Here is a 27,762-nt window from a genome sequence, read left to right as displayed (position 1 = left end):
TCTACAGAAATATAAGCTTAATATAGAACATTGGTGAAATTTAAAATAAATTTTTAGACATTAGGGTCTAATGATCTTCATTCTCTTTGTTATTTCCTGATTTCAACAGACTAGTGAACTAGTTTGAGATATTTATGAGATATTTAAAACAAGAATAGAAATGAAATCTAGTTGTTAGAAGATCATTATTTTTTTTCCAGTTTTATCTCTGGTTGAACCACTTTATCCAAAGCGTGTTGATCAATGAATTGACATCATCATGAGAAAAGTCTGTCGGGGTGTGCTGGAGGGCATTGTCCTTGTCCTTGTTCTATTTGATATTTTTATTAATGACTCAGATAGTGGTGGTGATATGCTGGACCTATTTGTGTCATAGCTGGGAAGTATAATTAACACTTAGGGTGATAGAATCAAGGGTCAGAAAAGAATCTAATAAAATGATGAGCCTAACCTACAAGGTGAATTATCATGGGGATAAGTAAAACGGTATATTTGATTTTAAAAAAAGAAAGCATCCCAACCTAATACAGAAAAATGGGGTGGAGGAAAGGTAACTTAAAACAGTTCATGTAAAAAAAGACTAGTGATTTCTCTGGTGTATGGGAGTATGCACAGAGGAGCTCCAATAAGATGCCAAAATTATTCAGGAGAATTAAAGACATACCAAGAGAGGAGAGAAAAAGGTAGTGTGTATATTCTAGATGGGGTAAGGAAGTCAAGTGTGAGAATTTTGGGAAGGCTGGCTTTGGCTTAATTCTTAGAAGAATGCTCAATTATGTGTTTTCTGTAAATTATGTTCAGTTCTTTGAAATGTGATGAGCACCTTATTGCTAAAAGCATTCAAGTAGAGGATGACCAAATTCACATCAGGAATATTGTAGAAAGGGTTCCTAACCTGTATTACATGCATGACATTGAGATATGTAATTTAGATTATGTGCTCCCAACTGATACCATGACATAGATGTAAGGTCCCTTCATTTTGCAGATGAGGAAATTTAGGCTAAGATGTCGGATACTTCATGCATGCCCTTTCCAGTGGCTATATCATATCATCTCCTGAGTTGAGTGTGACTCCAGGTAACTACAAGTTTCCATAGCAAATGATTGCCCAAGGTTTTACAATCGGTATATATAAGTGTGTCCCATTTGACATAATTTTGGGGAACAGAAACACAGCTCGTTATGGTCATTCACTTAATAATTTATGTATTCATTCATTCACTTTTTTCCCTCCAACATATACGGACTGTCTTCTCTGTGCCAGGGAGTATCCTTAAGTTCTAGAGATACAAATATATAGACCTTGTTTTTAAAGAGATTGAAGTCATGTGGAGAACTGTGATCTTAGACGAGGTAAACCTCCATAAGCCATTTGAGTTATAAATTGCTGTCACAGATCTATATGTGTCATGGTACTAGAACATATTTGTGTTTTAGTGTAAACAATAGGAAAACTAGATTTGTCTCATAGGCTTTTCTTTATGGAAGGGTTTTTGTTTCATATATGGAGAACTAGTTATGCTGTATAATATTGTGATTCTATATTCTGAAGGGGAGATTGTCATTCAGAACCAAATACAGAATGTGAACAGATGTAAACATTGTGGATGACTGAATGTGCAGGCAGTGTAAGATGGAGAAATTCTGAACCATAAGGAGAAATTAAAGAAATGAAAAGGAAACAAGCTAGCTTTCAGTCAGTGCTCTCTTAGGAACTTCTCATTTTCTGTAATTGGTAGGACAAAGTAAATTAACTTCTTTTCTGTCCTTTTCCCTAATGGCTTTTTCTCATCTAATAATAAGGAATGATGGTTACTTTTAGTCATTTTTAACTGTCCACTATCATGTTGGGTGCTGAGATTTCTATTTTTTTTTCCTGTTTACATCATATCTATCATCTCTATATTCTAGTTTTATTTTATGTGATTGCTGTCCTTATTAGATACTTATAATCATGATTTGGTATTTAATTAACATGGTCGAAGATAGAAGTGTTTCTGATCTCCAACTGTTGCTATGGTAAATGCCTGCCTATCCACAAAAGCACCCAGTTCTGAGTATATTCCACTATAGATCAAACTATTTTAATGAGAATACAGTATGCATCTGATTTTTATAAAATTTTAATTCTTGTTCCTCAGTTTATCTTAGAATTTCACCACTTAAACTATGATATTTAATGGTAGAGAAATCACAGAGAAGATAAAACAGTAATAAAAAGATAATTCCTTTGGAAAGAAAAGTATATATTTCTCATGTTAATTTTTTTTAAAAAAATTTTCTCACAGGAATTATGGCCATATGTCTTAAGAAAACAATACTCCTGGAAAACTGCATGATTCAGGGGGTGGGTGGAGGCACGAGAGTAATACATTAAATGTAATAAGACTGACAATAATTATCACCTTGGAGAGATTAGAGAAACCTCCAGCTAAGGTACAAAAGTTGCCGCCTGATGTAAGTACCCAAGATCAGGATGAAGATGATCAATAATTCCAGTTACTTTCACGTTAAGTTTGAATAGGTCATTAAGTAATTGAAGAAAAAATCACTAGCAACTTCAGTTGTAAGTGTGAAAGTATACATTGTTATATATCATACAAAATTGGTGGCTATAACTTCACCAATTTTTAAAGTTAGTAAATGCCTGTCATGATAATGACCACTTCTTGCATTCTATTTAGTTATTTTTAATTTTACTTTTTCTTGCATTTTATGAATACTTAGTATCATATAATGGTTTAGTTTAATGTACATTCTATACTTTGGTAAAGGAATATTAGGCCACTCTATAAATTATTCATTTTTATTGATGTGATTTTTGCTTTTATGCAAGTTATATGTGTATTTAGATTAAGTTAATTAGTTCTAGGTTTCTTATGAAAAACAGCAGTTTTCACCTTCAACTTTCCACTTTTTTAGCTGATTCTCTCATATTTCTCTTTAAATATCTAATAAAACTCATTTATTTTACTTATTGATTATTCATCTTTGGCATAATCTACTGATTCCTACAATGCAAAGCGAGAATTTAGTTTTTTTCTCATTCCTCCACTTCAAAAGAAACGTACTCACCTTTTCCTGCCACCCTCCCAGTCTCCCATCCTCCCAGTGTAGTCATAATTTTGATTAGATCAGAATTCAGAATTTGATATTTATATTAGCATGTTAATATAAATCTTTGTAGCCAAGACACATAATGTACTGTGACTACTTTTTCCTCTCTGTTTCTCCGGAATTAATATTAATTTTCTGTTTTTCATTTCTGTTATTAATTCAGGGCCTCCCAGAACCTCTGCCTGGTGTATCTTTCCTGATTTCCTGGCATGCCCTTCCCCTCTTCCCTGAGCTGGAGCTCTTTTGTCTTCATCTTATATGGTTTTGTCTTGAGGAAGACAATTTCTAATAGCTTCCTGGGAAAGGGTGTGTGCAAGATTTTTGTTGTTGTTGAGGTATTGTATTTTTGAAAATATCTTTATTTGGTACTCATGCTTGATTGACATTTTGGCTAGATGTAGAATTCTTGCTTGGAAATAATTCCATTCGAATTTCAGTAAGATTGCTCCATTTTTCAGTTCCATTGTTTCTGTTAAGCTATTTCTCTTTATTTCTAGTGTCCTGAAATTTTATGATACAGTGAAAAAGAAACAAAGGTGCAGCTTTATGCTCATTGGGTGTACTTTTTCAATCTGGAATCTCATGTCCTTTCATCCTTTTTTTTGTGTGTGTGTAATGCAGTAGCTTTATTATGATACAGTTCATGTGACAAAGTTTGCTTTTTAAAAGTACACAATTCAGTGGTTTTGAGCCTATTCACACGTTGTGGAACCATCACTACAACCTAATTTTACAATTCATTACCCTAAAAAGAATCCCATATCCATTAGCATTCACTCTGAATTCACCACTAACCCCCTGCTCCTGAACCACCGATCTACTGTATGTCTCGATAGATTTGCCTGACATTTCATATAAATGGAATCATAATAATATGTGACCCTTTGTCATTGTCTTCTTTCACTTAGCATAATGTTTTTGAAGTTCATCCATGTTGTAGCTTTTCTCAGTACTTCGTACTTTCTTAAGACTGAGTAATATTACATACTTTGGATATACATTTTATCTATTTATTCATCAATTAATGTACATGTGGGGTTTCTTTTCACCTTTTGGCTGTTGTGAATAGTGCTGCTATGAACATTTGTGTACGTACATTTGTTTGTCTTCTTTCAATTCTTTTGTGCATATACCTAGGAGTAGTATTGCTGGTCATCTTGTAACTCTATCTTTCACCTTTTGAGGGACTGCCAAACTATTTTCCAAAGTGGACGCACCATTTTACAATCCAACCAGCAGTGTATGGGGTGCCAATTTTATTCACAGTTGGCAACGCTTGTTATTTTCTGCCTTTTTTTTATTATATTGGATGTTTAGTTGTATCTGATAGTGAGTTTGACTTGTGTTTTCCTGACTTATGATGTTGAACATCTTTAATGTATTTACTTGTATTCAAGAACTTAAATTATTTTGTTACTATTTCCTTCCTTTATTTTCTCCTTTCTCTATTTTTAGATATTTTATTATTTGAATGTTGGACCTTCTGGATTGTTGTAATTGTCTTGTCTTTTCTCTCCCGTTTTCTAATTCTTTTTTCTTTAGCTCAACACTAATGATCAAATTTCCTCAACTTTGTGTTTCACATATTCTATTGAAATTTTTAAATTTAAATGTTATTAATTTCTAAGGTACCTTTGCTCTGAATATTTCATTTATAATATATTCTTTCTTGTTTCAAGGTTGCAATATCTTTTCTTACTCATATTTTCTCACTGAAAATATCAATAATAGCCTTTGTGAAGTTTTTCTAATAGTAAAACTATGTTTCCACCACGTTGTTATTTTTTTCTTGTAGTTTGTTTTGGGCTCTCTCTTTAATATTTGAGGCTTTGGTCAGATAGCTGGTATAGAAGCAATATGATTGGGAACTCCAGGTATGTGGGTATCTGGGTCATTATAAATTTCACTGTAGGTACTGACTAAGTCATATTGTTGAGAAACCCTCAATGCCAGTATCCATCTTTCCTGTGATGCTATAAGATTCCCAGTGAAAAAACTTCCAAACTCCTGCCTGGCTGCCAATCTTCTGGAAACCGAGTGGGGTTCAGACCCCCACATAATCCCCCATTTTAGGATGGTGTCGCGGTCCCTAACTGGTTGAATTTTCTAGTTTGGACACCCTCTGTTTTTCCTTCTCTGGGTTTAAGAGGAGCAGTTATCTGTATAAGCAGAGTGAGGAAACAAATCTAAGTTAAATAGCTACTAAAAAGATTGTCAACCAATATTCCATGTTTTTTACTTCCATATGTAGACTTTCAACTCATGCCCACTTCCTGGTGCCACCAATTTCTGAGCCTTTTGATTATTCTCTGCATAAGCAATGCTGCTTCTAGGCTTTCCTCACTGCCAGTTTAGTATTCCATTTGGTTGGTTGGGTGTATTTTCTATGCAAAACTTGCTACCGTCTGTTTTGGAGCTTCAAAATTTGGTGAGTGGGAATTCAGGAGAATACAAGGTAGATCCATATGTTCTATTTGTCATCTTTACTTTGGAATATCATCCATTCTTAATAAGTTTAAATATGAACAAATGTTAAAGCATGCCATTGTGTAAACCAATGTATAATTAGATAACTTTTTCACATCAGTTGTTGTGAAGTATATATGTTTTTCTCTTTATCAATTGTCAGAGTTTATCAAATGTGACAAGGCTAGTGGGAGTGAAGGTATTTTAATTAACTGTTATTAGATTATTGTCCATTCAATAACATTTTAGGCACAAGAGCAGTGTCTGAAGGATTTTATTAGAATTTGCTATCTTAATAGAAAATAATTATGACTGTCAATTGGCTGGTTAGTTGTTGGTTTTTTTTTTAATGATTTGTTATGATTTTGAGATGTTGACACATGTATAGATACATATTCATACATTTGACAGTATTTTAAAGCCAATGAGAACTTTTTTACAGTCTGTGTATAAAGGAGTATATAGGGGTGAAAGGTTCTGATTTTAAAATTTAATCATTCAGAAGATATACACTTCATTTTTCAGTTTCATTATGTTTTGATTGCTGTGTATTATTAAAGATGTCATTTTTAGTAAATGAACTTCAGTGTTCTGAGTTAACATTCAACTTCTAGTGAGTAATTTACTCCTTTCTCACTGGTATATTCAAGCCTGGCTATAAATCCCCAACAGATGCTCATGCCTCATTTCTATTTCATAAATTGGGAACTGAGAAACTAACTTGTGGTGGCAGCTATTTGCTAAGTAAGAATTGTCCATCTTTTGGGATTTTCCTTTCTTCTTGAATATGTTATCTTGGTTTTAAAGCTTTGGATCCCAATTATTAGTTTTTCTTTCAGCCCTTGTTAGGGACTTTTGGAGGAATGGATTGATTGATCTTTCTCCCCCTTCTATTTTATTACCCTTTTTACTTGGATAAGGAAGTTAGAACCAGTCAGGAAAGAAAAATGTTGAGTATTCTAGCTAGAATCTTAGGAAATATGTGAGGAAAGCTGTCTAAATCTAACAAGAAGATAAAAAGCCAACAATACTATGGGAAAGCAATATGGGGAGAATATGATTAGTAATAGAATATTTATTAGAGAAAAAGAAAGGACCAGGAATCTTTAAAAAAATCAGATTTCAGCTGACTAAAATTACATTGAACTGAGTGGTATCTTGTAAAGGGTTAAAAGGGCAACATGATCATTCTTGTTTGTCATTATGACACCTGTATAAGATGAATGAGCAGCCAGTCTCCATGAGAGCAGGGACTAATTTCTCATGTTACCAACTGCAGTGGGCACCCTATAAATCTTTGCCAACTTGATATGGTTATTTTCATAGAATAGATGCATTGGACACATTGTGTGGCTGTGTGTGTGTGTGTGTGTGTGTGTGTGTGAGAGAGAGAGAGAGAGAGAGAGAGAGAGAATTGAGAGTTATTTTTCAAGGTTTTCATTAAAACTCTCTTATAGAGTATCAGACACAGAGATATAGTGGCTGACACAGAGATATAGTGGCTGGTTTCTCCTTCAAAGGAGGACTTACTACAGGAAGTAATATCAGCTGAATGCCTCCATCTGTCAGCTCCTCCAGCATCTGTTTCAGCTACAGTGACCCATTCTGAATGAGGTCAGGCCTTTCCTCAGGCTTCCTATATCTGGTGACTATAAAACATGAAGGTATAAAGGTGCAGCCATTTCTGCACAACGCAGGACAACTCTGGTGCTAGATTGGCCACGGATTTATTTGTCAGCATAATAGTTTGACTTCCTTTGTCCAGTCTTGCTCTCTTTTCCTACATTTCAACTAGTAAATATAATGCATTTATTTTACACAACAGACATACTGTACATCAGCCTTCATCTGGAAGATCCATCCTGTGTCCAAGACTTACAAAGATTAATTTATAAATGTAGTTAACCCTTCAGTTTAACATGGATTTGTTATCTTTCAGAGAAGTCACTGACACAATATGGGTTTTAAGTATCCAAGTATATGAGACATTATACCAGAAAATCAGACTTTCAGAGATCAGAAGGAAAAAGTTAATGTAGTATAGCAAGAATTTCTAGAAAAGTTAACTTTAGATGAGAAGTTATTTAAAAAAAAGAGAGAAGTAATTGAGTGAGTTGGTAAAATTGTAACTTTTTTTTAAGGCTACTAAATCCTTGACAAAGGGTTCTGTTAAAATTCAATAAAAATTTATACATATATGTATATATTTAATGTTCAGTAAGTATTGACAGTGAAGAAAAAAATGAGTAGTATTTGCCTAATGTAGAAGACCATATTGCTATTCCCAAATATTTGTATATCAGTCTTTGTAAAAAGAATATGTCTGTCTTCCCTACCGAAGTTAGGCATGGCCAGGTGACTTGCTTTGGCCAATGAATTGAGCAAAAGTTACTTGTTATTGCAGCAATGACTTGGCCTATCCTGACTGAAGTATCTCAAATTACTTACTATCCAACCACCCCAGAGAGAGCCAATGCTACCATGTATTATACTTGAAAACGTCTTTTATGATTTATACTCACATGCATGTTATATATATGTGTGTGTTTATGTATATACTACACCATATACAACATACACTGTTTTTTTTAACCTTTTATACCCATACTAGTGTTGTCATCATTCCAAATCATTAAATGCAGTTATGTATTGTTTATTCACATTTAAAAATTTACACACTCTTTGTATCATTAACATAAAAAGTCCATGCTCGTCTTTGATGTCATTTAAAATTCTGGATAGTGGGGAGAGGACAAGGTGGCCTACTAGAAGCAGCGGCGATTGGAGGCTCCCATCAGAAAAACCATAATAAGTGTGTGAATCCTTCACTGGCAGCCACGGTATCCAAGTTCTCTCATCAAAATTGACTTGAAGGTTCGTCAAAGATCAGATAGTTGTAGATGTGTGGTGTTATTTCTGAGGCCTCTATTCTGTTCCTAATGTAAATGATGAGTTGATGGGTACAGCAAACCAACATGGCACATGTATACCTACATAACAAACCTGCACATTGTGCATGTGTACCCTAGAACTTAAAGTATAATAATAATAAATAAATAAATAAAAGTCGCTGCTATTGTAAAAAAAAAAATTGACTAGAAGGCGGGCATTACCCACTGAGAGAAGGAAGAGCAGTGTGGTATGGTGGCCCACCTGAAAGCAACACGGGAAAGGGGAGCCCCCACTCCCCAGCGAAGGGAGACTGTGAGTGGTGCGCTACCCAGCTGGGGAAACTGTGCTTTTTTCACAGAACTGTGCAACACACCAATCGGAAGATCCCACTTGTGCACCCATGCCACCAGGGCCTAGTGTCCCAACCCTGAAACAAGCAGATTCTTACAGCCCCTCAGCTGGAATCTGCTTAAGACTATCAGACTCCCATGGGGAGGTGCGACCAGTATTGGCTGCAGCTGCCTGCTGTCTAAGCCATTTGAGCTCCTTGGGGGAGGGACAGCAGCTAGCACTGGGACTCACAACTGCCAAACATGCTAAGCTCCCTGGGCAAGGGAAGGGTGGCTCTCATTTCTATAGCTCCAGGCTTCCCCTGCTGGAGGCAGGGAGGCTGAACAGCTTCGTCCCAAGACTTCTCCTGACAGCTCAACCTACCACCTGTGGCAGTCTGCGACCATAGTGCTTCTTCAGGCCCAGCGGTAACCCATCCTTCCTCAGTGGATGGGGCTTCCCTGCAGCATCTCCAGTAACTCCAGCCAGAGGCTCAGGAACAGAATTCGGATCTCCCTGGGTCTGAAACCCTAGGGGGAGGAGCGGCCGCAGTCTCTGCGGATCAGCAGACTTAGCCTTTCCTCCTGGTAGTTCTGAGGAATCCAGGCAGCCCAGATGAGTGGGTTTCCCCACAGCAAAACATACCCCCTCCACTGAGGGACAAAGTGCTTCCTTATATAGTTCCTGCTCCCATGCCACCCAACTGGGTGAGACCATCCAACAGGGGTAGTCGGACACCCTATACAGGAGTGGTCCTACTGGCATCAGTTTGGTGCCCCTCTAAGACAGAGGTCTCAGAAGAAGGAGCAGGCAACCAACTTTGCTGCTCTGCAGCCTCCTTGAGTGACATCTCCAGGGACAGGAGCGAATCAGATGAATAGGGCCTGAAGTGAACCCTAGCAAACTGTGGCAGCCCTACAGAAGAGGAATCTGACTACTGAAAGAAAAACAAGCAGAAAAGCAACAACAGCATCAACAACAGCAACAAAAAGACCTCCACAAAAACCCCATTCAAGTTTCAGCAGCCTCGAAGATGAAAACTAGACAAACTCATGAAGATGAGAAAGAATCAATGAAAAAATGCTAAAAACCCAAAAGGCCAGAGGGCCTCTTCTCCTCCAAATGATTGCAAAGTCTCTCCATCAAGGACACAGAACTGGGCGAGGGAGCAAATGGATGAATTGACAGAAGTAGGCTTCAGAAGATGGGTAATATAAAACTACGGTGAACTAAAGGAGCATATTCTAACCTAATGCAAAGAATGCTTAAGAACCTTGATAAAAGTTTAGAAGAATTGTTAACTAAAATAACCAGTTTAGAGAGGAACATAAACGACCTGATGGAGCTGAAAAACACAGCACGAGAACTTCATGAAGCATACAGAATACCAGCAGCTGAATAGACCAAGCAGAAAGAAGAAAGGATATCAGAGTTTGAAGACCACTTTACTGAAATAAGACATACAGACAAGAATAGAGAAAAAAAATGAAAAGGAATGAAACAAGCCTCTAAGAAATATGGGTCTTCATAAAAAGACCAAACCTATAATTGATTGGAGTACCAGAAGGAGATGGGGAGAATGGAAACAAGCAGGAAAACACACTTCAGGATATTATACAGAAGAACTTCCCCAACCTAGCAAGACAGGCCAGCATACAAATTCAGGAAATACAGAGAACACCATTAAGATAAAACACCACTAAGATACTCCACGAGAAGATCAACCCCAAGACACATAATCATCAGATTCTCCAAGGCAGAAATGAAGGAAAAACTGTTAAGGGCAGCCAGGGAGAAAGGCCAGTTCACCTACAAAGGGAAGCCCATAAGACTAACAGCAGAACTCTCAGCAGAAACTCTACCAGTCAGAAGAGATTGGGGGCCAATATTCAATATTCTTAAATGAAAGAATTTCCAGCCGACAATTTCATATCCAGCCAGACTAAGCTTCATAAGCAAAGAAGAAATAAAATCCTTTCCAGACAAGCAAATGCTGAGGGATTTTGTTACCACCACGCATGCCCTGCAAGAGCTCTTGAAAGAAGCACTAAATATGGAAAGGAAAAACCGGTACCAGCCAGTGCAAAAACACACCAAAATATAAAGACCAATGACACTACAAAGAAACTGCATCAACTAGTGTGCAAAATAACCAAATAGCAGCATGATGACAGGATAAATTCACACACACCAATACTAACCTTAAATGTAAGTGGGCTAAATGCCTCAATTAAAAGACACAGACTGGCAAATTGGATAAGGAATCAAGATCCATAGATACCATCTCACACCAGTTAGAATGGCAATCATTAAAAAGTCAGGAAACAACAGGTGCTGGAGAGGATGTGGAGAAATAGGAACACTTTTACACCATTGGTGGGACTGTAAACTAGTTCAACCATTGTGGAAATCAGTGTGGCGATTCCTCAGGGATCTAGAACTAGAAATACCATTTGACCCAGCCATCCCATTACTGGGTATATACCCAAAGGACTATAAATCATGCTGCTATAAAGACACATGCACACGTATGTTTATTGTGGCACTATTCACAATAGCAAAGACTTGGAACCATCCCAAATGTCCAACAATGATAGACTGGATTAAGAAAATGTGGCATATATACACCATGGAATACTATGCAGCCATAAAAAATGATGAGTTCATGTCCTTTGTAGGGACATGGATGAAATTGGAAATCATCATTCTCAGTAAACTATCACAAGGACAAAAAACCAAATGCCGCATGTTCTTACTCATAGGTGGGAATTGAACAATGAGAACACATGGACACAGGAAGGGGAACATCACACTCTGGGGACTGTTGTGGGGTGAGGGGAGGGGGGAGGGATAGCATTGGGAGATATACCTAATGCTAAATGACGAGTTAATGGGTGCAGCGCACCAGCATGGCACATGTATACATATGTAACTAACCTGCACATTGTGCACATGTACCCTAAAACTTAAAGTCTAATAATAATAAATAAAAGGAAAAAAAATCCATCAGTGTGCTGTATTTAGGAGACCCATCTCATGTGCAAAGACACACATAGACTCAAAATAAAGGGATGGAGGAAATTTACCAAGCAAATGGAAAGCAAAAATAAAAAGCGGGGATTGCAATCCTAGTCTCTGACAAAACAGACTTTAAACCAACAAAGATCAAAAAAGACAAAGAAGAGTATTACATAATGGTAAAGGGAACAATTCAAAAAGAACAGCTAACTATTCTAAATATGTATGTACCCAACACAGGAGCACCCAGATTCATAAAACAAGTTCTTAGAGACCTACAAGGAGACTTACACTCCCACAAAATAGTAGTGGGAAACTTTAACACCCATTGTCAATATTAGACAGATCAACAAGACAGAAAATTAACAAGGATATTCAGGACTTGAATTTAGCTCTGGATCAAGCAGACCTAGTAGATATCTACAGAACTCTCTACCCCAAATCAACAGAATGTACATTCTTCTCGGTGCCACATGGCACTTAACTCTAGAATCAACCAAATTAATTGGAAGTAAATCACTCTCCAGCCAGTGCAAAAGGACTGAAATCATAACAGTCTCTCAGACCACAATGCAATCAAGTTAGAACTCAGGATTAAGAAACTCACTCAAAACCATACAATTTCCTGGAAATGGAACAACTTGCTGCTGAATGACTCCTGGGTAAATAATGAAATTAAGGTAGAAATAAAGAAGTTCTTTGAAACCAGTGAGAACAAAGAAACAATGTACCAGAATCTCTGGGACACAGCTAAACCAGTCTTGAGAGGGAAATTTATAGCACTGAATGCTTGCATCAGAAAGCTAGAAAAATTTCAAATTGACACCCTAACATCACAATTAAAGGACCTAGAGAGGCAATAGCAAACAAATTGAAAAGCTAGCAGAAGACAGGAAATAACTAAGATCAGAGAAGAATTGAAGGAGATAGAGACACACACAAGAAAACCTCGAAAAAATCAATGAATCCAGGAACTGGTGTTTTGAAAAAATTAACAAAATAGATTCCTAGCTAGACTAATAAAGAAGAAGAGGGAGAAGAATCAAATAGGCACAATAAAAAATGATAAAGGGGATATCACCACTGACCCTACAGAAATACAGACCACCATCAGAGAATACTGTAAACACCTCTATGCAAATAAACTAGAAAATCTAGAAGAATTGGATAAATCCCTGGACGCATATACCCTACCAAGACTAAACCAGGAAGAAGTCTAATCCCTGAGTAGACCAATAACAAGTTCTGAAATTGAGGCAGTAAACAAACAAACAAAAGCCCCAGACCAGATGGATTCACAGCTGAATTCTACCAGAAATACAAAGAGGAGCTGGTACCATTCCTTTTGAAACTATTCCAAACAATTGAAAAAGAGGGGCTCCTTCCTAACTCATTTTATGAATCCAGCATCATCCTCATAACAAAACTGGGAAGATAAACAACAAACACAGAAAACTTCAGGCCAATATCCCTGATGAACGTCAGTGCAAAAATCCTCAATAAATTACTGGCAAACTGAATCCATCAGTACATCAAAAATCTTATCCACCACGATCAAGTCGGCTTCATCCGTGGGATGCAAGGCTGGCTTAACATATGCAAATCAATAAATGTAATCCATCACATAATCAGAACCAGTGACAAAAACCACATGATTATCTCAATAGATGCAGAAAAGTCCTTGATGAAATTCAGTGTTCTTTCAAGTTAAAACTCTCAATAGACTAGGTATTGATAGAACATATCTCAAAATAGTAAGAGCTATTTATGACAAACCCACAGCCAGTATCATATTGAATGGGGAAAAGCTGGAAGCATTCCCTTTGAAAATTGGTACAAGGCAAGGATGCCCTCTCTCCCCACTCCTATTCAACATAGTATTGGAAGTTCTGGCCAGGGCAATCAGGCAAGAGAAAGAAATAAAGGGTATTCAAATAGAGAGGAAGTCAAGTTGTCTCTGTTTGCAGATGACATGATTTTGTATTTAGAAAACCCAATCATCTCAGCCCAAAAACTTCTTGAACTGAAAGGCAACTTCAACAAAGTCTCAGGATACAAAATCAATGTCCAAAAATCACAAGCACTCCTTTATGGCAACAATAGGCAAGCAGACAGCCAAATCATGAATGAACACTCATTCACAATTGCTAGAAAGAGAATAAAATACCTAGGAATAGAGCTAACAAGGCATTTGAAGGACCTCTTCAAGGGGAACTACAAACCACTGCTCAAGGAAATAATAAAGGGCACAAACAAATGGAAAAACATTCCATGCTCAAGGATAGGAAGAATCAATATTGTGAAAATGGCCATACTGTCCAAAGTGATTTATAGATTCAATGGTATCCCCATCAAGCTACCATTGACATTCTTCATAGTATTAGAATAAAACTATTTTAAATTTCATATGGAATCAAAGAACACCCCGTTTAGCCAGGACAATCTTAAGCAAAAAGAACAAAGCTGGAGGCATCACGCTACCTGACTTCAAACTATGCTACAGGGCTACAGTAACCAAAACAGCATGGTACAGGTACCAAAACAGACATATAGATCAATGGAGCAGAACATAGATCTCAGAAATAACACCACACATCTACAACTATCTGATCTTTGACAAACCTGACAAAAACAAGCAATGGAGAAAGGATCTCCTATTCAGTAAATGGTGCTGGAAAAACTGGCTAGCCATATGTGGAAAACTGAAACTGGAACCCTTCCTTACACATTATACAAAAGTTAGCGCAAGATGGCTTAAAGACTTAAATGTAAAACCCAAAATCATAAAAACCCTAGATGAAAACCTAGGCCGTACTATCCAGTACATAGGCATGGGCAAAGATGTCATGACAAAAACGCCAAAAGCAATTGCAACAAAAGCCAAAATTGACAAATGGGAACTAATTAAACTTCAGAGCTTCTGCACAGCAAAAGAAAGTATCATCAGCATGAACAGGCAACCTACAGAATAGGAGAAAATTTTTGCAAGCTACGCATCTGACAAAGGTCTAATATCCAGAATTTACAAGGAACATAGACATATTTACAATAAAAAGACAACCCTCCCAAAAAAAGTAGGCAAAGGATATGAACACTTCTCAAAGAAGACATTTACATGGCCAAGAAACATGAAAAAAACTCAACATCACTGATAATCAGAGAAAAGCAAATCAAAACCACAACGAGATACCATCTCATACCAGTCAGAATGACAATTATTAAAAAGTCGGGAAACAATAGATGGTAGCGAGGCTGTGGAGAAATAGGAATGCTTTCACTTGTTGGTAGGATTGTCAGCCTTTATGGAAGACAGTGTGGAGATTTCTCAGGGATCTAGAACCAGAAGTACCATTTGACTCAGCAATCCCATTACTGGGTATATACCCAAAGGATTATAAATCATTCTACTACAAAGACACATGTACACATATGTTTATTGCAGCACTATTTACAATAGCAAAGACAGGGAAGCAACCCAAATGCCCATCAATGATAGACTGGATAAAGAAAATGTGGCACATATACACCATGGAATGCTATGCAGCCATAAAAAGAAATGAGATCATGTCCTTTGCAGGGACATGGATGAAGCTGAAAGCCATCATTCTCAGCCATCACAGGAACAGAAAACCAAATACTGCATGTTCTCACTCATAAGTGGGAGTTGAACATTGAGAACACATGGACACAGAGAGGAACAAAACACCAGGGCCTGTTGGGGTTGGAGGGTGAGGAGAGGGAACTTAGAGGACAGGTCAATAGGTGCAGCAGACCACAATGGCATACGTATACCTATGGGACAAACCTGCACATTCTGCACATATATCTCATTTTTCTTTAGAAGAAATAAATAAAAAATAATTTTTGGATAAATTTAAAATTCTTTAAACAAATTCCATCAATGATTATTTTAACAGATTTTATTAAGCTTTTGAATCTGGCTTTTTAATATTTAAAAACCACATGTTTTCTCTATGAGGGCACTGAGTCGGCTTGCTTAACACCAACTTTTTTGTCATAATGTCAAGGGTTGAGCACAAGTATGTTGTCTTTTTTTGCCAAATAGGGTTTCTACTGTGTTTTTCTTGATAAAAATCATTTCAAGAAGCTTCATATCTTGATTATGGTAATTACATGCCAAGCCTACTAATTTGTTTTGAAGTAAATATTGAGAGATATTTTACCCAAAATTCTCAAGTATAATTTTCTCAAGTGATTTTTGGTAATTGATTCAAATTTGAGCACCAATAACTTCTTTTAACATTTTGCTAAGAGTGACTTTCAAACGATATTTTCAGCCCTTGCATCGGGAATGCATTACCTGAATTCATCCCAAACAGACTAGATGAGATTTTGTTCTTTCCCTTGAAATATTTTTAAAGTAACCTTCTAATGGCAAATGGCACTAAGTCAAGAGAATGAAGGGATATTTTTAGCTCTGATTCACTGACTACCTAACAAGATTTTGGCATAAAAGTGTAAAACATATTATGAGGAGCGATGATGTTGGTCTTTGCTGCTTGAAGTTTCAGGATTTTTATTCAAAACATCAATCATGTTTGCCAAATATATCAGGGTCCTGAGAAAGTTTTTGTTTTTGAAAGTTTGCAAGTGTCCAATGATTGAAAAAAAAGTTCTTTTTTCCAGAGTATCTTTAATTTCATACCCATGCACAGCAAGAGATTAAGTACATTTTCTTTATCCACGGATTGAGCAAAGCTAGTAGTAAAAAAGGAGAAAAAGAGTGATGAGTTGATTGTCGGCTATTTTGTCATTTGACAGACAAGTCAGGAATTTGACATTTGCTCACAGGTACTGACAAATAGTTTGAATTTCTACTCCATTTTAACTTTTGGCAGTACTCCAGATAGAAAAATTTGTGAGTTTTTCCCCTAGCTGTATCTGAGGGATTTTGTTTGCTGTTAAGAGAGCTACTTGGAACAAATTTTTTAAAATTTTATGGATTCTTAACAGTATAGTTTACTACTCTTCATTTTCTCATGTTTCAGACCATGATATTCTGTAGGTAACTTGAATTTTTAAAAATAATGTTGGTGTGATCCTTTTCTCGTTGAGTTTGAGAAACCTAATTACTTTGCCTGTTTATATACACTATATTGAAATAATTTAAAAATACAGTTTTACTTAAATCACGGAGATCTTACCTAAAGATGCTATGCTTCAGGCTAGCCATAAGAATAGCAATATAACTTGCCTGTTTCGTCATATGTAGCAAACAGATAATTCATATACTTCATTGTTTACCATTACTTTCTCTGAATGCATTGTTATTCTACATTGTGTATAGTATACATCTAGCCAGGAAGATTTAGATATACTCTATTCGTAACATAAATTTGTTTTTCAAACTATTTCTCCCATTTGAGAGATTTTAGTTTGTCTTATCTTGGAGTCTAGCTCACAACTTTTGCCCCATAAGTAATCAGATATTCATGACCATGTTTAAGAGTTCCTCTGTATTTTGCATTGTAAAATCTTAATAACATTGCTTCTAATACATTCCTCTGAATTTTCTCTTGGAACAAGTCTCCCTAAAATTGTTACCACTGGGTCAAATTATATGAACAAAGTTATAAATACTTCATTTTTAATTAAGAAGAGAAAGATTATATATTGTCATGTATTTCATTGCCATTATTCTTTTCCTTATAGTCATAAGTAAACTCCTAAATTGTGAATACTTTTTTATTCATCTTTATACATTTTGTAATACTTCACTTATTGTAAGAGTTTGAAAATTCTGATTTTTTCATTAGCATGCCAAAAAATGGGGTAACCAAATTAACAAATTGTTTAATATTTTATTTTTGATTATGTGTTCCAGAATTACTGTTTTGAAAATTAAAAGTAGGCCGGGCGCGATGGCTCACACCTGTAATCCCAGCACTTTGGGAGGCCAAGGCGGGCGGATCATGAGGTCAAGAGATTGAGACCATCCTGGCCAGCATGGTGAACCCCCGTCTCCACTAAAACTACAAAAATTAGGTGGGCGTGGTGGCTTGTGCCCGTAGTGCCAGCTACTCGAGAGGCTGAGGCAGGAGAATTGCTTGAACCTGGAAGGCGGAGGTTGCAGTGAGCTGAGATGGCACCACTGCACTCCCGCCTGGCAACAGAGCAAGACTCCGTCTAAAAATAATAATAATAATAAAAGTAACAGGTACCTCTGAAGCTCATTACAATATGGTTCAGTTTTCTGAGTCACGCATTTAGTACCTTTTAGAACCTAGATTATTTTTAAAAAGACTCCATTATTCACCCCTGTAGTCAGCAAAAGTTATTTCAGGATGGCTGTGTTTGATTCCTCTGTCTTCCTTCCCTTTATCTGTTCTCTCTTCCGTTAGTTCTTTGTTTCTAATTCTGTTCATTCATATTGCTTTCACCCTGTGATTTCAAGATCTTCCATATTCCTATCAGAGTGGCTCCAGAAAGTGTTTGAGAGTTAAGATATTCCTGAGTACTATTTCAGTTCCTTTTTTCTTTCTTTCTTCCCTGACTTGGACTCCAGAATATTTTGTGTTGCCCACTTTGTCAGCCTGTTTTTTTCTTCCTTTTTAAACGATTCTTGAGCATATTCAATGATCACAGCATTTCATTCTCATTCCTCTAAAAAATCAGCCTGGCTTCAAAATAGCATGAACATCCTTTTCAAGTGACTGTTTGACTCCATGAACATTTGTTATATGATTTAGGCTTGTGAATGGTTTGCCAGAGGGCATATAAATCATACTGCTTAACCCTTTCCTCCACTATTTGAAGAGAGCACATTTTACACATTCTTCTAATGCTGGAATAGCATATGGTTCTGTAGAATGGTTTACTTCTAGCAAATTTTTCTTAATTTTTTGAAACATCCGAAAAGTATACACTGAGTTTATTTAGTTTACAAAAAGAAAATCATTTATGCTTCATAAGTTTTATGTGGTAAGTTATATATATATGGATATAGAAATATGTTTGGGTTTAAGAATTAACTCCTGCAAGATTGAAACCACTTCAGACACTTGAACTATTAAAGCATGAATACTTGGCATTCCTTTTATCAGAGAAGAATGGCTTGCAATAGTCTTACTGCCTGGACAGAGCTATATAATTTGTCTATCCATGATGTCATTGCCAAAAGCCAAATAGTAAGTTTTTTGTTTTAATGGAAGGGATTTTTCAGGTTGCTGGCTTACATGATGGGAATGCATTTGGAAATGCTTCCTGTTCCAGTGACCAGCCCTAGGCTGCCCGTACGTTTTGGATTCAGAAATGACAGCTGAAATCATTTAGACAGAATTATGGGACATCTAAGACACGTACAGGTTTATTATGACCAAAAAGAAGAAAGAAAATACATGTTATGACTAAAAAGAAATGGCTAATTTAATTAGGCACAAACTATTGCACTGTGATTGCTATGAGAGGATTTTTATGTAGTATAAAATACTGTGTATGATAACTACTTTTACCCTCTTTAGGGACTATGTATGTGGTATACTGGTTGAATTTTAAATCTTTCCTAAATGGCTTAAAACCAGGTAAAAATAAAACAAAACGTAAATAGGCATTGTAATATGTCAAATAAGTCTGTACAGGAACAGTGGAATACTTGAGAATAACGTATCTGATTGTTTGATGATGAAATAGTTTGAAGACCATATTGTCTCTATCATCATACCATGTCTTATGATGCAACTTGAGGCATAATAATCTAGTGGTAATTATAATCTTGTCTTCAGAGTAGAGAGACAGCACTTTTTTACTGGTTCATGAATGGCTTGTTTTTGTTGTTAAAGATGATATGGAATTTTAATATAGCATTAAACCTGAATAACATTTGATAAAATGCTTGCAATGTTTTATTTGTTAATCACTGTTTTAAAAACAGACCCCTCTAGGCCAGGCATGATGGCCCAAGCCCGTCATCCTAGTGCTTTGGGAGGCCAGGGTGGAAGGATCACCTGAGACCAAGAGTTCGAGACTAGCCTGGACAACATAGTGAGAGTCCGTCTCTGTAAAAAATAAGAAAATTAGTCAGATGTAGTGGCACATGCCTGCAGTCCTAGCTACTTGGGAGGCTAAAGAGGGAGGATCCCTTGAGTCTAGGACTTTAAAGTTATGGTGAGCTATGATCACACCACTACACTCCGGCCTGGGTGACAGAGAGAGACCCTGTCTCAATAGATAGGTAGGTAGATAGGTAGGTAGGTAGGTAGATAGATAGAGCCCCTTTGATATATAATATACAGTGGGTACAGACTTCTTCTGTTAAACACCCTGAATGCCTGTGATTTCGTTTTAAAGGATAAGTTGGTTAAACTTTCCTTTCCCTTTTTTCTCATTAATGAATGATTCTCATGTATTGGAACTCACATTATAATTTTATTAATTATAATTTGGAAGTGAAGTAGATAAGTACTGTAAAGCATAACAGGGAAAAGTGCAATTTCAAAGTCAATTTAATCTTGTGGACTGCATATAAGAGCAGTTTGAACCTAACTGCTCAGTAATTTGATGTTTTAATTCTTATAGCAATGTAGGCTGAATAAAACAGAGGTTATACCTAGAGGAAAATGGCATTGATTGCTATAGAAGAAAGGAGGGTTCAACTTCTGTAAGTTTCCTTCAGTTGCCTCTAGCAGTAACAATTTCCCAATAAATTACATGACTGTAATAAGGTGCAGGTGAAGTAGATTAAAAACTATTAATGAAAGGATAGTGAGTTATTTCAAAGTTCAGAACCACCCTTAAGTGTGGTTGTAGTGAAATGTGTGTGGTGTGTGCACTGTGTCTCAGACATGAGACACTGGTAATGAAGATGACATTGGCCAGTGGGAAAATAAGCATCAAGGCATCCACCCTTGCTTCCTTGGCCACACTAATAATTACCGTCATTGCCATAAATTTTGGGACCACATGGGGTACCACAGAAAGTGGAAGTTATCGCCCTTTTTCTTCAGAAAATTGTGGACTTCTGATATTTCCTCTTACCATTGAAAGGGTGGCTTAAAGTTTTTCGTAATGGGTTCATTCACCTGGAAGAGGTTGGAGTGTCTATAATCAGATGGTATGTGTACCCAAGGGAGCTTCTCAAACAAGCAGAGATCAATCAGGGAATTTTTATGCTTCCATTTTGCACTGTATTGACTAGTTTGTAACATATCCCATTTTTAAAACAATGTGTTCACTTAAAGTTTTCATCAATTTCAAAACAAAATATAACTGAAATTTGGTGTTTACACATAAACTATGCCTACCTATTTAAGATTAAATTCAGAATTATTTTTTGTAGTCTTTCTGTATCCTTATGCCAGTGAAACTATTTTCGTTTGTGTGTATGTTATAAAATCTATACAAAGCTTGAATATATTGACTGTCCTCTCACTTTCAAATAGAAAATTAAATGAAACAGAAGTTAAGGATATAGAGTCTGTGTTTAATGTAACTTTCAAGAGAGGATTTCTGTTGGTCATCTCCATGGAATGGCTTCCTTATTTTTAGCCTAGATGCAAAAACTAGGGCTATGCTATTTTCAATGTCACATTTTGGCAGTGCTCCTGAAGAACATCGAAATTAGCTTACAAATATTATGTACACCAGGCTTGACATTGTAGGAGAATGGAAACAAATACATGTGTTCAGGAAGGGGCTTTATTTGGATTTTTGCTTGAAGGGAAAAGTCTGGTTTGAAAGCCAATGCTAATGCAAAAGCAGAATTTCTCTGAGGAACTTGATATCTCATGAATAGGAGGTCTGATCATTTGAAGAGTCAACAATTGGAAAACCTCACTTCATGAAAAGTTAGGTAAAGAGAAACATAAGCACTTACTGAAAGAGGAAGCCTATTAACAGTTCTCCTATACTTGTTTCTGCCCTGGAAACGGCAAAATTTCAAGTCCAAGAGGTGGTCTGAGTTTCAGATAGCTTTCTTACCAGTAGCTTTAGATGGAGGGATATTGCTTCTTTCCCTTGACCCAAGGTCAGATTCAAAACAGGGTAAGGGATGGAGAGAGGAAAATATGCAAAGATGAGTGTTGTTTTCTAGCTTGTTTTTTACCTTTTCTTTGATCTGGCCTCTCTGTCCTCCTCTTTTAAAAGGGGCAGTTCTCCACTCACACCTGTTTTAAAATGGTCATTATATACATAATTAATCTTTCTAGTTTTCTTCCGTGTCTTTCCTTTTGAGCCTCATGGCTGTTTTTGCAGCACATGACTAAGATGAGTCAGTATAGTTCTCAGATCTGCATGACTGCAATTAACTGAGACTCAACTGTGAAAATATGAGTAAAACATCTTTTCAATTTTCTGTGGTCTTTCCATGTTCTGTCTTTTCACAAGGGGATATTTTTCTCTTGCTTTTTAAATTGATCCAGCCACAGAGAAATCAAATCAATATGGGAAACCCACAGTCTAAACCTCATAAACTCTTTTACAGAAAACATTTCACCTCCAGAGGATTATGATTTCAGATACCCTCCTCGGATTCCTTCCCCTGGAGATAGTCCTGCACCTATGTAAATAACCAGATAAATGCTACCTGATGGGTATTCAACAGCAGGGAAAGAGGATACTGATTTTGTTGTTGTTGTTGTTGTTGTTCTCGCTCTGTCACCCAGGCTGGGGTGCAGTGGCACGATCTTGGCTCACTACAACTTCTGCCTTCTGGGTTCAAGCAGTTCTCCTGCCTCTGCCTCCCAATTAGCTGGGACTACAGGTGTGCACCACCACACCCGGCTAATTTTTTGTATTTTTAGTAGAGATAGGTTTTCACTGTGTTAGCCAGGATGATCTCTATCTCCTGACCTCGTGATCTGCCTGCCTCTGCCTCCCAGAGGATTCTGATTTTGAAAGGAATATATGCTAGTGTGGGGCTTGAGTCTTCAGAGCCTCTTTCTGCGCTCACTCTGTCTTCTGCTTGGTTTCTGAGTCAAGCCACACTTGATAGCTTCCTTTAAAACCACCCACTTCATTTAAGGCATTCGGGTGTAACCTTGTCAGACACAAGTATATCTGGTAGCATTATCCTCAGGCATAGCAATGGTGATGGAGTAAAGGGGAAAGTGTGGGACGAAGAGGTGAGGCATAATATAGTGAAGGAAAGAGGAGATGTTAGCCCATAGCCATGGTAGGGATTGGAGGGAAGCAATCTTTTGGATATGTGTAGTTACCAGGGGTCTAGTCTATAGGTGGTCCTCTTGGTATTAGAATAAGAAATAGCCAGAGATCAAGCCAGATGCATCTGAGCTTATTAGTATGTCATCACAGGAGAGTGATCTGTTGGTCATATGCCGTAGTGATGTTCTGTTCAGAACTTTTATACCCAGCAGTGCCTTTTGGCGTCATTCTTAAGTGTAGTTCTGTATTTCTGGATAAGTGCAAATCATAAGGATCACATAATCCAATGAATAAAACTAAGGAAAGAATGTATAAAGAAAAAAGATATGTACAATATAATGAAATTTGTAATTCAGGCACATGTAATGCAGTCCCAGGCACAATACTATGTATTTAAAAAGAGAGAGGGAAAACAAACTGTTTTTAGTTTAGGTAAAATAGAAATTTGTGAAACATCAATGTTAAGGTGCAAAATGTGACATTGTACTACTTCCTGTTCCCTCTTCCATATGAGATTCTCCGTATTCTTGCCTCTAATCACTCAGAGCACTCTGAGGTTAGTGATATAATGCTGGATGTAGTTTCAGTGATTGTATATAGAGAGTGGTGGCATGGGAATGGGAATGTCTGGGCATGCACATAGGAAGAACACATATGTAAAGATTAAATGCAACTCCTAGAAGTTCCTAGGGAACTTTTGACTATATGTATCATTCCTGTTTTTATTTCAATCCCTTCCAACAATTCTTCCCTGCTTCCCTACCTCTAAACACACTACAGAAAGTCACTGTCATCATCATCATCATGAATCATCATCACCTATAGTATCCACAATATGCTGGACAATGTTCTGAAACTGTTATGGATGTTTACCTGTTAATTTTCACGATAACCATGTGAGGTTAATATGAAAATTGAACTAGGATTGTCTTCATTACAGAGATTATGTAACCTGCTCAAAGTTATGTAATACTGATTTACAGAGGTTATGTAACCTGCTCAAGGTTACACAGCTAAGGAAGCCGTGTGTGTATAGGTGATGGGTGCACATATACATACCACGTTTTCATGCCCTACATCTAAAAAAAAACCTAAAATTTTAAAGGTGTAGAAAAGTCTTACGTTTTCCCAGATCTCATTTCTGGAGATGATCTTTTTCCTGCAATTCTTGGTGCTAATGTCATTGGACTTGGAGGATCAGGAATTTTTTTTCCAGTCCTTAATGTATTTCCTTCCTCATGGTTTTGTTGTTTCATTTTAAACAAGAAGCTTGAATACTTTATTCTTAGAAAAGTTTAAGATAATTCACAAGCATATAATATACACAGAATGCTAGCTCTGTGAGTGTAGAGTTCATCTTATTTATGCAAAGTTGGCATTCTATAAATACATGCCATATATATAACACCATAAATGTTATTTTGTACCCACCACTATTCCACTTCTTTAATTTGTTAATTTTAGAGGATCACATTAACATATGTTTTTATATTGAACTATTTCTCATTTCTAAGATTAGCCTTGTTTGGTCTTGATGTGTTAGTTTTTTAATGCCATATTGAATTTTAGCACCTACTGTTATTATTTTTAGAATATATACATCTGTGACTGTGATCATAGAGAGATTGTTTTAGTTCCCTCCATCCCTTTCTTGTCCTTGCCTAGTTTGACATTGTGTTTTAAAGAAGGAGTAGGAAGCATTCTTATCTTTTTCTGTACTCTGGAATAACTTGTATATGTTATTTGAAGATTTGGTGCATTTTTTATTAAAACTGTCTGAATTCAGTACCTTTTTAGTTATAGCTCTTCCTATGTCTTACAAATTTTGTAACTTATGTTTTATTTAGAAAAATATTTTTTTCTAGATATCAAATGTACTGGTTTAAAGTTTGTACGTACAGTGCTGTATTTTAAAATCTTCACAATTTTAATTGTCACTTTTCCCATTCTTTCTTTTCTTTTTTTTTTTTTTTTTTGAGACAGAGTCTTGCTCTGTCTCCCAGGCTGGAGTGCAGTGGCTTGATCTTGGCTCACTGCAACCTCCATCTCTCGGGTTCAAGCAATTCTCCTGCCTCAGCCTCCCGAGTAGCTGGGATTGCATGCACTTGCCATTGCACTTGGCTAATTTTTTTTTTTTTTTTTTTTTGAGATTTGTAGTAGAAATGGGGTTTTGCCAAGTTGCTCAGGCTGGTCTCAAACTTCTGACCTCAAGTGATCCGCCTGCCTCAGCCTCCCAAAGTGCTGGGATTACAGACATAAGCCACCATGCCCACCCTCGTTTTTCTCATTCTTAATGTTGATTATGTCTTGGCAAACTCCACTTAATAAAAAAAAATCAGACTTGCCAAAGGTTGGTTTGTTTTATTAGGCTTTTCATAGAAGTAGGTTTTTGTTTAATTGTTCAAACTTATTGTTTTCTAGTTTTTCTATTTAATGTCTGCTATTAACTGCATTGATCCCTTCTCTCTCTTTTTTTTCTTGTCTGTTTTGTTTTCTCTAGCTTTACTTTATTGGTTGTTTTATTCATTTTTAGTCATTTTTGTGTTAAAATAAATACATTTAAAGGTCTAAATTTTCTTGTTGATGCTCTGACCAAATTTAATTGCTTTGAAATGTAGTATGTTTATTATCATTCTTTTTTTACTGATTTAAGTATTTTTAGACTTTTTAACTTTTTGTGCATTTTTAGGAAAATAGATTTTTCTATTCATTCCCCCCTTTCTCATTCTCTCTCTTCAACTGATTTTCTTTCTTCCTTATTTTCCTCCTGCTGCCATTGAACTTAAAACACCATTGATTGGAAGAAACCTTATTGATAAAAAAGAAAAAATGCACTGAATTAAACTATGATTGAATGCCTTCTTATTCTGAATTTTTATTTTATGCTTTTTGAAAGAGCTGGAGAAGTTTTAATTCTGGCACTTAAAAAAAAATCTTACCTGAAAATTTCAATAAATGGTTTCTAGGTAACAATTAGGGCTCATCCTTCACTGTTTCTTCTTCAGATGGTCCTTAAGTTGTTTGTTGGTGACTCATGCCATTGAGTAAACTCTGCAAATTGAGCAAAATAAAAAGTTTGCTGAGACACAGGCGATAACAACTATATTGCATTCATTGCCTGGGTAATCGTAAATGAATGCTGTTGTTCCAGTATCAAAGATGAAAAGAATTGTATGTCTTAGAGTTGATGAAATATAATATACTCTGATGTTAATTTTATTCAGTTTTGAGGAAAGGATGTAATATGATTTCAGCTTTCTGGAAATTTTTGAGATTTTCTCTTTGTCTCATACATTGTCAGTTTTTGTGAGTAGGCCATTTGTGTTTAAAAAGCATGTGTAGCATGAGTTTATTGGGCATGCTATTTAACTGTTATATCCTTTATAGCTTTACTTTTTTGGCCAATTCTGTTTGTTAATTTTTGAAAGGAGTAAGCAAAACCCTTCAAGATTTTGTGAAATTTTCCATTTCTTCTTTGATGTTTGTCAATTTTTGCTTTTAATAATGTATCCTATTGTTAGGTGTGCAAACGTTGAATACATGTTTCTTGAATTATGTTAAACGTGATTTTACATTGATATATCAGATTCCTTTTTATTGATATTTGCAATATAAATAACAAAATATCAAAAGTATAAATAAACATTTATTTTCAGACTTTCTGGATTTTTGGTATTTATTGTTCTTAGTTTGTATTTGTGAAGCAATATGAATTTGATTTTCTTTGTTTTAAAAATTGAGATTTTACATTTTTAATAAGCCTTTCAACACATCATGGACATGTGATTTGATATGGTTGGATGTACTTTTCTTTTACCATTTTGTTTCTTGTGTGTGAAGCATTGAACAGATTAGATACACTTTTTGTCTTTCTGGATCTTGTAGTATAATGAGCATTATTTTAAAAGAATACCTTATTTTTATTTATTATAAGTAAAAAGTGCTTATCATATACTGGCTTCAAAAACAAATGTTCTCTCGTTCTTTATTTGTCATTCTCTGAGGATGGTGTTATCCTTATTTAAGGATGGGGAAGTTAACAATATGAAGTTACAAAATGGCAGTTTGGGGTCCAGAGTCATTCCTCATTTCACTAAATGCATGAAATAAAACTTTTATATAGTTACTCAGGAAAAACTCCATTGAACCTATTTTAATCATGTTTTAGGTTTGTTTTTAGTGTGCTATCCTATATGTGAAAGTATTCCCATCTGTACTTAGTTCCTTTTTCTCTTTGTCTGACATTTTGCCTGGACCAGAGAGAGAATAATTTCCAAATTAATCATAGTTTCTACCCTCATGGAGTTTGACTTTGATTTAGAAGCTAAATCAAAGCTTGGGTTGCCCAAGATAAAGGCAATTTCATCTCAGAACATATCTAAGAGCGTTTTCTCTGACCCATTTTCTTTGCCTTTGCCCTTCAATTGGCTAACTTCTTTCATTCTCTACTCGTGTCTTACTTAGAAGTAACTTCTTCCAGAGACCTTTCTGAAATCTCTAGACCTCATTAGGTTTCCCCTGCTGTGCCCTTGAACATCATCCAGCACTATTCTTAAAATACTACACAGCAGACTTTACTGTAATCAGTGGCACGTCTGGTTTTTTTCCATTTGCATCTGTTTCATTTACTCCTGTGTTCTTAGTGACTAGTGTTGTGCCTGGAACATATGGGCTCAAAAAGTACATGATGAATGATGAAGGCTAATTTCTGCTTTGTATCCTCAGCAATTATAACCTAGCATGCAATGAAAGCTTAATAACAGAACCTGAACTGTTGTTATAAATGACTACAGCAAGGTTCTTGAATGTATTTTAAAA

General features: G+C 36.2%; 1 protein-coding gene across 7 annotated transcripts in view; it reads left to right on the top strand.

The window, feature by feature from the left end:
* Window positions 1-27,762, top strand: part of CDK14 (cyclin dependent kinase 14) — a 592,881-nt gene that overhangs the window by 260,296 nt on the left and 304,823 nt on the right. The gene's annotated exons all lie outside the window — the stretch shown is intronic.

The sequence above is a fragment of the Pongo pygmaeus genome, chromosome 6 (assembly GCF_028885625.2).
Source record: "Pongo pygmaeus isolate AG05252 chromosome 6, NHGRI_mPonPyg2-v2.0_pri, whole genome shotgun sequence".
Lineage (NCBI taxonomy): Eukaryota > Metazoa > Chordata > Mammalia > Primates > Hominidae > Pongo > Pongo pygmaeus.
This window is presented reverse-complemented; position numbering and strand designations above follow the sequence as displayed.